Here is a 12,116-nt window from a genome sequence, read left to right on the forward strand (position 1 = left end):
TTAAATTATAGAAATAAACAATGTCATATGAAAAAATCTATTTTTTACAGTTAATCTATAAACTGCCTTTTCTCATAGCCTATATAATAAAAGGCTAATATGCAAATAGACCGAATGGCAGAACAACTGAACAACCAGTTGCTATGATATGCACTGACCACTATGGCTGGATGGTGGAGCAGGTGAGGGGAGGTGCCAGACCAAGGTGGGGCGCTAGTCGTTGTCATTGTGGCGAGCCTCTGGTGGTTACTGAAGATTCTTTGCTCCTGCGTGTTGTAGTCACTCCCGGCACTCGCACCTCCTGCTGGCACTGGCCTGCTTGCACCTGCTGAAAGCACCGGAGCCGTCGCTCACACCCACTGTCGATGCCCGGCCCCAATCGCTCAGCGTTGTCAGTGGGTGTGAGCAGCAGCTGCAGCCCCCGATCTCCCCTGAGGGCTTCTCTACCTCCCCCTGATCCTGAGGGGCGATTTGGGCAGCAGCTGTTGCTCGTACCCACTGCTAGCACTGGTCCCAATTGCTCCATGCTTTCAGAGGGTGCGAGCAGGGCTGGCGCCATCAGCTCGTGGGAGCAGTGGCAGTGGAAGCGAGGCTGCCAGTAGACAGGAGACTGGGGGCCATGCTGGAGGGGCCTGGTGGGGGCTTGGAGGATGGGCCAAGACCCGCCCCTGTGCCCACTGTAGCCTCACAGCCCACAGTTTCTTTCAAGGTGCACAAATTCGTGCACTAGGCCCCTAGTTTTGAAATAAAAATCAATGCTAATACTTAAATAAGACCAGGAAGACAATTATTTTGTTCACTGTGTAGCTTTATTAAAAAAATGCTTAGCACACTAACATTTTTATTTTTAAAAAACATAATTTCTTTTACTTTTCAATTACAGTTGACATTTAATACAATATTAGTTTCTATTATAATTAGATATTATATAACTTATGAAGGGATCATCTTGATAAATCTAGTACCCATCTGACACCATACATAGTTATAACAATACTAAGGGGCCCGGTGCACGAAATTTTTGGGGGGGTGTTCCTCAGCCCAGCATGCCCCCTCTCACAGACTGGGAGCCCTTAGGGAATGTCCTACTGATGGCTTAGGCCTGCTACGAGTGGGCCTAAGCCTCAGTCTGGCCTCCCTCTGTGGGAGGCGACCGGGCTGATCAGGGGAAAGCGCCAGCCCCATCACCCCGCTGCTGTAGCCATTGCCAGCCACTGCAGCCACCAAGGTGTTTTCACCAACATGGACTCCAGTCCCTTCACCATGAAAAAATGACAACTTTCTTTAGGCATTTTCAAGATGTGTCTTTCATAGGATATGACCTTTCTTTCTTTCTTTCTTTCTTTCTTTCTTTCTTTCTTTCTTTCTTTCTTTCTTCTTTTTTTATCCTCACCTGAGGATATATTTCCATTGATTTTTAGAGAGTGTGGAAGAGAGAGGGAGAGACAGAGAGAAACATCAATGTGAGAGGGACACTTTGATTGGTTGCCTCTTGCATGAGCCCTGACCTGGGCTCCGGCCAGGGAGGAGCCTACAACCTAGGTACATGCCCTTGATCAGAATCAAAACGGACCCTGTGTTGGCAAGCCAAGGCTCTATCCACTGAGCCAAAATGGCTAGGGCAGGATATGACATTTCTTAGCCCTCCAGCAGCGGACCTTCGTTTTTTCCTCCAGGAGTGCGGTGGAAAAACCCTAGATCACCTTTTTGGATTCTTATTACCCAAGTTACCAAGAACATTACCAGTGGCATACAGGGAGCTTAGCCAATGAGCTGTCAGAAAAGGTATTTCCTCTGCAGCTCACCCGCAGAGGCAGGACTGCTGGCAGGCCTAGGTTGGCACAACCCCTGTTTCCGGGCCTGCTCAAGCCTCCAATATGGCTTGGGCAGGGTCCCCCAGCTCTTCTCAAGCCTCTGCCCCAGGCTTGGGCAAGGGTACCCCCCACCCCTCCGCTTAGGCCCTGCTCAAGCCTCTGCCGTGGCTTGGGCAGGGCTCCCCCGCTCCTCTCTGGCCCTGCTCAAGCTTCTGTTTCCCCCCTGCCCACTGCGCCAAGGCCAGTAGGCCAGGAGTGGCCAGGGGTGTTCTGGAACTGAGGCCACTCAGGGCCTTTGCTGGGGCCTGCAGGCTCTGAGCTGCCTGCGTCCCTAGGATGTTCCCAGGACCTAGGCTGCTGGGCGCCTGTGTATGCAAATTAACCCAACAAAGTTGGCGGGTTAATTTGCATACTCACTCCTGATTGGATGGTGGGTGTGGCTTGTGGTTGTCACGGAGGTAGGTCAATTTACATATTTCTCTTTTATTAGTATAAATTATTGATTATATGTCCTATGCTATACTCCCCATGATTAATTTGTAACTACTGATTTGTACCTCTTAATTACTCTTCCCCCTTTTTACCCATCCCCAACCTCCCTCTCATCTGGCAATCATCAAAATGTTCTCTGTATTTATGAGTTTCTTTCTGTTTTGTTTATTTATTTTGTTTTTTAGGTTCCACATATAAGTGAAATCATCTGGCATTTGTCTTTCATTTTGTGACTTAATTCAGATGGAAAGATTTCATTTTTTGATTTTTTATGGTTGAGTCATTTTACCTATACCACCTCTTTATCCATTTCTCTATTGACGAACATTTAGGTTGCTTCCATAGCTTGGCTATAGTAAGTAAGCTGCAATGAACATATAAATGCATATGTCTTTGTGAATTAGTATTAAAAAACAAAGGGAATTAATTAGCAGAGATATTTTAATATTGCTATTTGCCCTTTCTCTATAATAGAAGTGTGAGAGATGAAAGGAAATTAGTAAAATGTATATGAAAATAATATATAAATTTATTAATAAACAGTAACAAAAGGATATAACAACAACAGAGGCATGATATAAAAATGACAAAAACATGATATGAAAACTACAAAAACATGATATAAAAACAGTGATGCAAACAATGACTGATAAAGTGATTAAACTTATTCTAATATCTTCCTGTACACCACCTTAAGAGTGAAAACACTTTCAAAGTGCTTGACTAATTTCCCTTGTGATAAAGTATTTAGAACTTTAACTGTAACATCACATGCTCTTCAAACTCGTGAGAAAGCAACATATAACTGACCATGTGCGAAAACTGGTTCAGGTAGGAGTATGCCTACTTTGTCTAGAGTTTGTCCTTGTGATTTATTAATAGTCATCACAAATGCTGGCATCATGGGAAACCGTCATCAATTTAAATGGGAGGCCAGTGATAGATGGGGACAAATTAATTCTTGGAATCAGAACAACCTCTCCCTCTGCAGATCCTGTTAATACTTCAGCTTCAATAATGTTAGGTCGTAATCTTTTGATAATAAATCTGGTACCATTACAAAGACCCCATTTACTATTAAGATTTCTCAATAGCATGATGATTGCACCCACTTTCAATTTTAATTTATGACAAGGCATTCACGAAAGTGTAATACTATTAAGAAATTTGATGGGAAAATTTTCCTTTTCAGCATCATCTGTGGAATCAATGGAATCATCACTCAAATATATGTGAAAATCTCCATCGAGTATATCCAAATTTTCTTCATTTAATTTTTGAACATGCTCATTTTTTAGACAAAGAATTGCATGTTTAGATATATTTTTAACATTATCTATAGATATAGTATTTCCAAAGGTAGCTTCAATAATAGACCCATTACAAATCATTTCACAGGGGATTTCAATAATATCCATTCCTAAATGAAAACTGCTATCAAGTTTGCCATCTCCAAGTTTTACTAACCATCCACTATAAGCAGAATCCTCTGATCTCATATTTGTTGTAAGAGATGACTTTCTGAAACATCCCCAAACATTGCAGTACTTTAAACTCATTTGTACTATCGTCGATCACATAGCATGCAGTACAATACTGAGACATTGTCGAAAATATCCTCCAAGGAGAACTTTCCCACCAAATACAACATTCAAATTTCTCTTAGTAATCTGTCTATGGCATTTATAGCATGACTGGATGCAATGGTGCATTCATCAATAGTGAGAAGTTGGGCCTTTTTAATAATTTTAGCAACTTCACTCTTTATATTGAGTCTAGAAATTGAAGTTTCTTTTAATGGAATCAGTAATTTATATTGGGAATGAAAGGTGCTTCCACTGAGAAGTAAATTTGCAGCAATTCCTGTAGACGCTGTGGGTAAAACAGTACCATCACGACCTCTAAGATCATGTATTAAAACTTTATCCAGATATGCAGGTGAATAGGATTCCTAGCTGGCAGGCCTCTGACAGCAAGCTGGCCACCTGTGGATTCCGTGAAGAATGGGACTCCCTCCTCCCTCCTGTCAGGGTCTGGGGTGCAGGTGAATGGGGTTCCTGGCTGGCAGGCCACTGATAGCAAGCTATCCAACAGCAGATTCTGTGAGGAATGGGGCTGCCTCCTCCCTACTGTCAGGGTCTGTTTGAAGGCCAGACTCAATACTTCCATGCTCTACTCCAAGGGCAGGTTCCTGCCTGAAACCTCACCCTAAGGGCGGGTTCCTGCCTGATACCTCGCCCTCCGGGAAACAGCTGGGGGAGGGCGCAGCCGTTTCCAAGACGACCCATGCAGGACTGACTTCCTTCTGGTTGGCCGTGCTTCTGGCTGTGATGTTACATCCAGGGTTTTTATATAAGTAGACTATCATATGATCTCACCAAAATATACACCTGTTTTGTTGCACTACTGTAGTTACATTTTTATATTTGTCTCGGGGATTTTGTCCATGTTTTTCCCACATCAATGATGATGATAATAATAAGTATAGAACATATCCACTAATACTTAGTCAACACACACAAACACACAAATCCTGAAGAGACTCAGTATGCTATAGTGACTGTTTTAGCAGACAGATTATCCAGGGTAGACCTACACTTTCCAAAGAAAATCTTGGAAGCACAATATATTAAATAGTATGATTTGCTCATCACCTACATTTTTATGAAGATAAATATAAACCTAGAAATTAAAATAAATGAAGTCAAATTAAAAAGCATCAATGTCAACTAAAGCTGTATGCTTATTTAATTACTGAGTGATCAACCTATTGTTTATCTATTTATCCATCTACCTATCTGATATCTAAATTTTAAATATAAAAGTGAACATTACACTTGTAAAGCATGATCCAAATGATGTTTTTGCCCAAGCAATTGAAACTAAGGGTTGAATGTTCTCTTATTCTACAGAGCAGCTGTTACTTTGTTCACTGCAATAACTGCTATAAAAACCTAAATAATAGTGAAAAGAGGGTGGGAGCTCCACAGTTGAATTTCCAGGATACACAGTTTTTTCTTTTTCTCATTTTAAACATTTTTTCTTTTAAAAAATTTTGAGCTAATCATATCTCCATCTTTCTGAAAAGCAGAACAAAGGCCTGTGTCTAGAAATGAACATCTCTATTTTTTCCAGATTGTCTTCCCCAAGGGAAACCTAATTGTCCCACTAGCTATTTTTTTCACATTTGTCCCCTAAAAAAAGGTCTTTAGGAAATGGTGCCAGCTTCAATGACTGCAAATGTTGTGCTCACTAGTGATTTCTTTTTGGACAATTTTGACATAAATGGCAAAATGAATACTAAAGAATTTTAAAGAACATGACTATTCAATGAAATGCAATACAGATGAAGATTTTTTTAAAGAAGCAAAAAGTCATATAGAGCTGCCAAACCCTGCTACACTAAAAACAAGTGAGGAAAATGTAGACTGCCTTCTGAGCTTTCAAAACCATCAGACACTCAATACATAGTAATGACTGAACATATTCACGGTATTTAAAGCGTATTTTAAAAGAAGTGTCTAGAGAAATTTGAATTAAAGAAGATTCTGTGAAATTTGCTTAAGTACAGAATGCACATCTATTTTGAATTTTCTTGCTTTTATTTAAGACAAGTGGCAGATAATTTCACAGCTGTCAGTTAATGCACATAATGAATGTCTTATAAAAGGATAAAAGCATGAAGTTGCATTCATGTTCCCCAAGTATGTAAAATAAATTCAAAAGGATGTCAAGATCTAGTATGAAACAAAAAATGCGAGAAAATTTTGGTTTAGTGGTGTGTGGGGGCAGGGTTTATGAGGTGGTGAATACTAACCGCTGTCTCCTAATAAGTTAAATCAATAGGAAGTAGGCGTGCCACTAATTGCTTTAATTCTTAGATTTTTGCATCAGTTTCTCTGGACTTTATCATATGGAATTTTTCTCTGACATAAGGCCACATTTAATTAATTACTTTGAAACATTTTGTCTTTTAAATGTAATATTAAGTCCTGACATTTTTTAGCTTTTTGAATCTGTGGGCATTTTTTATTTAGATAAGATGGATAAGGGCATTCTCCAACTGCAGAAAAAGAAGATAAAATAATATTAATAAAAAAGGACCATACAGTGTTAACATTGGGTGAATTTAACAAGTTCAAATATCATCCATCTAATCTCTTTTTTCTTAATCCACACCAGAGGATATGTTTTTATTGATTTCAGAGGCAGGAGCAGGGCAGCGGTGGGAGGAGGAGGAGAGGGAGAGAAAGAGAAAGAGGAACAGAGAGAATCAATCAGTTGCCTCCCATAGGACTCTGACCCAGGATCCAATCCATAACATGGGTATGTGCCCTGACCAGGAATCAAACCTGCAACCTTTTGGTGTATGGGATGATGCCTCAAACAACTGAGCCACCTGGCCAATGTAATATATATATATATATATATATATATATATATATATATATATGAAATTTTATTTTTTACAGAGAGGAAGGGAGAGGGATAGAGAGTTAGAAACATTGATGAGAGAGAAACATTGATCAGCTGCCTTCTGCACACCCCCTACTGGGGATGTGCCTGCAACCAAGGTACATGCCCTTGACCGGAATTGAACCTGGGACCCTTCAGTCCACAGGCCGACGCTCTATCCACTGAGCCAAACCAGGCAGGGCCAAGGTAATTTCTTATAATTTTATGTAAATTGTACCAATTACTTTTTGATTTCTGAAAATGAAATGCTTAGATATTATTCTTTCAGAGTATTGTGCTAACCCTTGTGTTAATTTAAAAGGAAGAATCAATGGATAGAACATATGAGATCTGTGATGTTAGACTGTCTTCAACTTGCTTAAAATTTCACTATAAAATTTATATTTCTAAGACATAGCACATAATCACATGCTCAAAATATGAGATTAGACTCTGTTTGCAGACTTAGTGATATCTCCCTTTCTTATTCATTTGGGTGACTCTTTATGGTTTGCTTCTATGCACTTCACTGGAAAGCAGGAGGATTTAAACTTCATCTTTGGCCAGGAGTTATGATCCAGTCTAATGCAGGAAGAAAAACTAACACTTTAGACCAGCATCATTCATAAGAAAATCACACAAGCATCTAGCCTTGGGTCAAGACGTTATTATTCACAACAATAGAAGATTCAGAGCAATTCCTTAAACCCAATTCCCACAAGAAGACACAAAGAGATCAGGATGACACCAGCACATTCAGGTTGCAATCTGGGAGGTGAATCATGAGTTTATAGAACCTGACTCTTTTATAGCAGATGGTCAGCATTCTTGCTTTTTGCTCCAGAGATACATACTACCTCTACCTGCTGAGGTTCTAAGTCAAGTTTCCCTTTACTCTGGAAAATGACAATGTCTCTTATCTTCTAAGACTGTTTGCTTTACAAACACCCTTGAAAAGTTAAACTAGAATAGTGGAAATAAGTTTCTCTGCTTGCAAAACATACAATCTGAGAGACACTTGAAGAATTTCTTCCATAAATATCAAGAGTTATTATAAAACAATGGTGAATAAGATATTGGCAAAAGAATAGCCAAATAAACCAAAGAAGAGAGAGTCAAGCAACAAACCTACATATATAGCTATTTTACAAATGTACCACTGCAATGGTATATTTCAAAGCACAGGTGGCCTTTTCAATAAACTGTTCTGTGTTAAGTAGCTATGCATATGGGAAAATATGTATGTGTGTGTATGGAAATATATATTATATTAAATATAATTTGTTTAATTTCTTTTGCCAATATTCTACTTACTGTTGCTTTAGGCTATATACACATACTAGGGACCCAGTGCATGAATTTGTGCATCTTGAAAGGAACTGTGGGCCATGAGGCTGCAGTGGGCACAGGGGCAGGTCTCAGCCCATCCTCTGCATTCCCACCAAGACCCTCCCACCACGGCCTCCAGTCCCCTGACTGCTGGCAGCCCCGCTCCTGCATAGAGCAATTGGGGCCAGTGCCAGCAGAAGGTGTGAGTGGGGCCGGTGCCATCAGCGGGTGCAAGCAGTGGCTGCTGCCCTGATCACCCTTCAGGAGCAGGGGGAGGTGGAAAAGCACCTGCTGATGGTGCCGAGTGATCAGCAATGGCGCTGGGCACCAGCAGCGAGTGCGAACAGTGGCTCCAGCGCTGCCTACAGGTGTGAGCAGGGCCGGTGCTGGCAGTGAGTTGAGCAATGGCTCTGGCACTGGAAGTGGGTACAAGCGGGGCTGTCGCTGGCAGCGGGTGTGAGAGGCAGCTGCTCACCCTTATCAGCCCTCAGGAGCAGGGGGAGGTGGAGAAGCGCATGGAGCAAAGAATTTTCAGTAACCACCAGAGGCTCGCCCCGACGACAGCGACCGGTACCCCGCCTTGGTCTAGTGCCCCTGCTCACCTGCTCCACCATCTCGCAGTGGCCAACACCCATCATGTCCTGCACTCTGCCACCTTCTGCTGACGCCCGCAATGTTTCATGTGCACCCCCTGGTGGTCAGCACATGCCATAGCTACTGGTTGCTTGGTTCCGCTGTTCTATTTGCATATTAGGGTTTTATATATATAGATATACACATACACATTGATTGCACTGTACACACAAAAGCAATACAAAATGAATAGTAGATTTAAATATAAGAGATGTAATAAAATTACATACTTCTAGGAAGTAACCTAGAAGAATTCATTCACAACTAGATTTTTTTTCTTTTTTCTTTTTTTTCTTTTTTTGTTTACTTCATGACTAGATTTTTAAACATCACTGAGGAATTACAGGATTGAAAGGTAATGGTAGCTCATTTCTTTTCCCCTTGGGTAGCTTGCCAGATACCTGGATCACCACCTCTGTGTTAGCTCAATTGCAGAAGAGTTTGATATACCATGAGTTTCAGAACATCATCTTTTCTAACCGAGTTCAACGTTTACATAGGCCCATATATTTCCCCTGCTCCTATTACTAAGTAGGGAATTACTAAGGCAGTCTTTTTCTCCCCTTAAATATTGGCCACTATGCATGCCATCCATGGTGGAGGCTGTGGGATAAGATAAAAGAGAACACCTTTTTGTCTAAGATTTTCCCAGCACATCCTTCTTATATCTGCAATTTTATGGTACTACTAGAGGCCCAGTGCACGAAATGCATGCACTGGCGGGGGTGGGGGGAGGGGTCTCTCAGCCCAGCCTGCATCCTCTTCAAAGGGAGCCCTCAGGAGATGTCCAACTGATGGCATCTTTAGTGCTGCCATGGAGGTAGGAGAGGCTCCCACCACTGCTGCTTCACTCGGCTTACCAGCCGTGAGCCCGCCTTCTGGCTGAGTGGTGCTCTCACTGTGGGAGCACACTGACACCCAGGGGGCAGCTCCTGCATTGAGTGTCTGCCCCCTGGTGGTCAGTGAGCATCATACTGACCAGTTGTTCCACCGTTGGGTCGATTTGCATATTAGCCTTTTATTATATAGGATGGTTTTGTTTCCACAACTGCTTTATTAAGACAGTTGTTGGCCTTGAAGGAACATACTCCACTTTTGCAGGACTATGGGTTTCTGAAAGCTAGTTTAATGGTTCTGTTCATGTGTGTGTACTATTTCTTCCTAATTTTTTGATCGGTCACTCTCTGCTAGACTTGAGTGAGTGGGTTGACTATGGAGTTAGCTAGCTTCTCTCCTCTAAAGAGACTGCTGAGATGTCTGTTCCAAGTGAAAAAGTAGTTATTTTGTCAAGGAAAGTGCCATGTCCCCCTTCCCCCCCCCAAATAGCAAAGCTTCAGAGATGTTTCATTCACCTCCTGAGGCCTTTAAAGGCAGCAGAAGGGTTTCTCAGCCATGAAGTACTCCAAAAAGAAGAGAGGTTTTAAAAGAGAGGTTGATTTGTTAAAAAAGAAAATCTTGGAGGCCCCTGTGCCTCACTTAAACTTAGTGTGTTGGGTGCCAGGGGCTATAGCTGAGCTGGTGGCCAAAGCTGTCACAAGAAATAAACTGACCATCAAGTTCAATAGTTTAGATAAAATGTTTCAACTCCTGAGAAACACTGCCATCAGGAAAATCTGTTTTGGCTCAAGTAGGTCTGGCTGACTGTCTCATATCTAGCAACGGCAGTTGCCCGGCAGGCAAGAACTTGATATGCTGACTCTTACAATTCATACAGAAGAACAAAGGGCCAATAATAGCCAAGACATATTTGAAGAAGAGTCAGTTAAGGTGCACGGACTGTAGAGAGAATGAGCAGATGTAAGGGATAACTATGAAAAATCCACTGTCATTTCACTACATTATGCAAAAGAGTTCAAGCTGTCTGGGATTAGATGTACGGAGAGATCTCTAACTGGCCTCAGGACTGCCAAGTCCACACCTGTCCTCATCTACCCAGGCAAAGAGGGATAGCTGATTAATCTCAAAGCCTCTTCAGGATATGTAGATTTTACCTCTTGACGTATAAACTGCTGGATGCATCTGTCATGGGTACATCACGGTGGTAGATGTGATGGAAAGAGTCCATCTGCAGATACAGTCAGTTCTGTGACAATTCTGGATGAAAAATACCTGTCTAGTTTTAGTAATTAGTAAGAAAGATTGCTTGAGAGTGGAAGTGAAGTTCACTCCACAAAAGGCCTATTCTCACCTCAAGCATATTTCAGCAGAGATTAAGGCACGCACAGGGACTATTTCACTTCTACAGTCTGAGGATAAAGAGTAGAGAATGGGACTAAATTGCAAGTGAATCCAAATTCTGAACAAGGAGGGTGAGCATTTGAGTGGAGCACTGGCTGGGAGGATACAGATGATTCTCAGTTTTACTTCTCTCCAGAGCAAAGAAATGTGGTGTTTCCCAGTGCAATGGATGGATGGGACTTCGGAATTGAGCTCTTTGACAAAATCTAGTCAAAAGATTATCATTAAAAAGGAAGTTTTGCCTTAACCTGTTTGGCTCAGTGGATAGAGTGTCAACCTGCAGACTGAAAGGTCCCAGGTTCGATTCCAGTCAAGGGCATGTACCTTGGTTGCGGGAACATCCCCAGCAGGGGGTGTGCTGGAGGCAGCTGATCGATGTTTCTCTCTTATCGATGTTTCTAACGCTCTATCCCTCTCCCTTCCTCTCTGTAAAAAATCAATAAAATACATTTTTTTAAAAAGGAAGTTGTTTTGAAAACCTGGGAGGGTTCCTTAAAGGCTAAGAAAATTAAAAAGATTGATCAGGCAAAAGGAAGGCAACTTTTATTTGTAAAGTTGATCCTGGAAGATATATAGAGTTTTCTAGTACATGATGCTATCTGGACAAAGAACAAAGAAAGATATGATAAGATAGTGAGTTCTTCAGGATAAAATATTGGAGCTAGGAGGTACACTGATCAGCTAATAAGGTCCAGATCAATGCCATTGGCTGTCAATGCCACAAAATCCCAAGCTGTTCTTGCTGTAGTGTGTCAGAAACTTCACAGCTTCTTTGATGTTATAGCTGAGGGAGGAGGGGAAACTGATGTGCTCAAGAGCGCACTTATTGACCAATATATTGAATGACATAGAATTGAATGAAATGAATAGAATTCTGAACTACAGCAGGTGGCAGTGAAAAAAGGTACAAACACTTAGGAAAAGTAACGCTATATAGATTAAATCTGACCTTATGTAGACCCTATTCTAGCAATTTTGCTGCTAATCATACTCCCAACAGATATGAGTACAAATGTACATCAAAAGAATGTACAAGAATATTCATATTCTCAATGGCCAATGACAGGAAAGAACCTCAAAACCCATCAATAGTGTCTGGTGATCAAATTTGGTATACTTATGCAATGAATACTCTATGGCAATAAAAAGACTGAC

This window comes from Myotis yumanensis, unplaced genomic scaffold (assembly GCF_028538775.1).
Source record: "Myotis yumanensis isolate MYYU_CA2020_CCGP unplaced genomic scaffold, mMyoYum1.0.hap1 SCAF_1, whole genome shotgun sequence".
In the NCBI taxonomy this organism is placed as follows: domain Eukaryota; kingdom Metazoa; phylum Chordata; class Mammalia; order Chiroptera; family Vespertilionidae; genus Myotis; species Myotis yumanensis.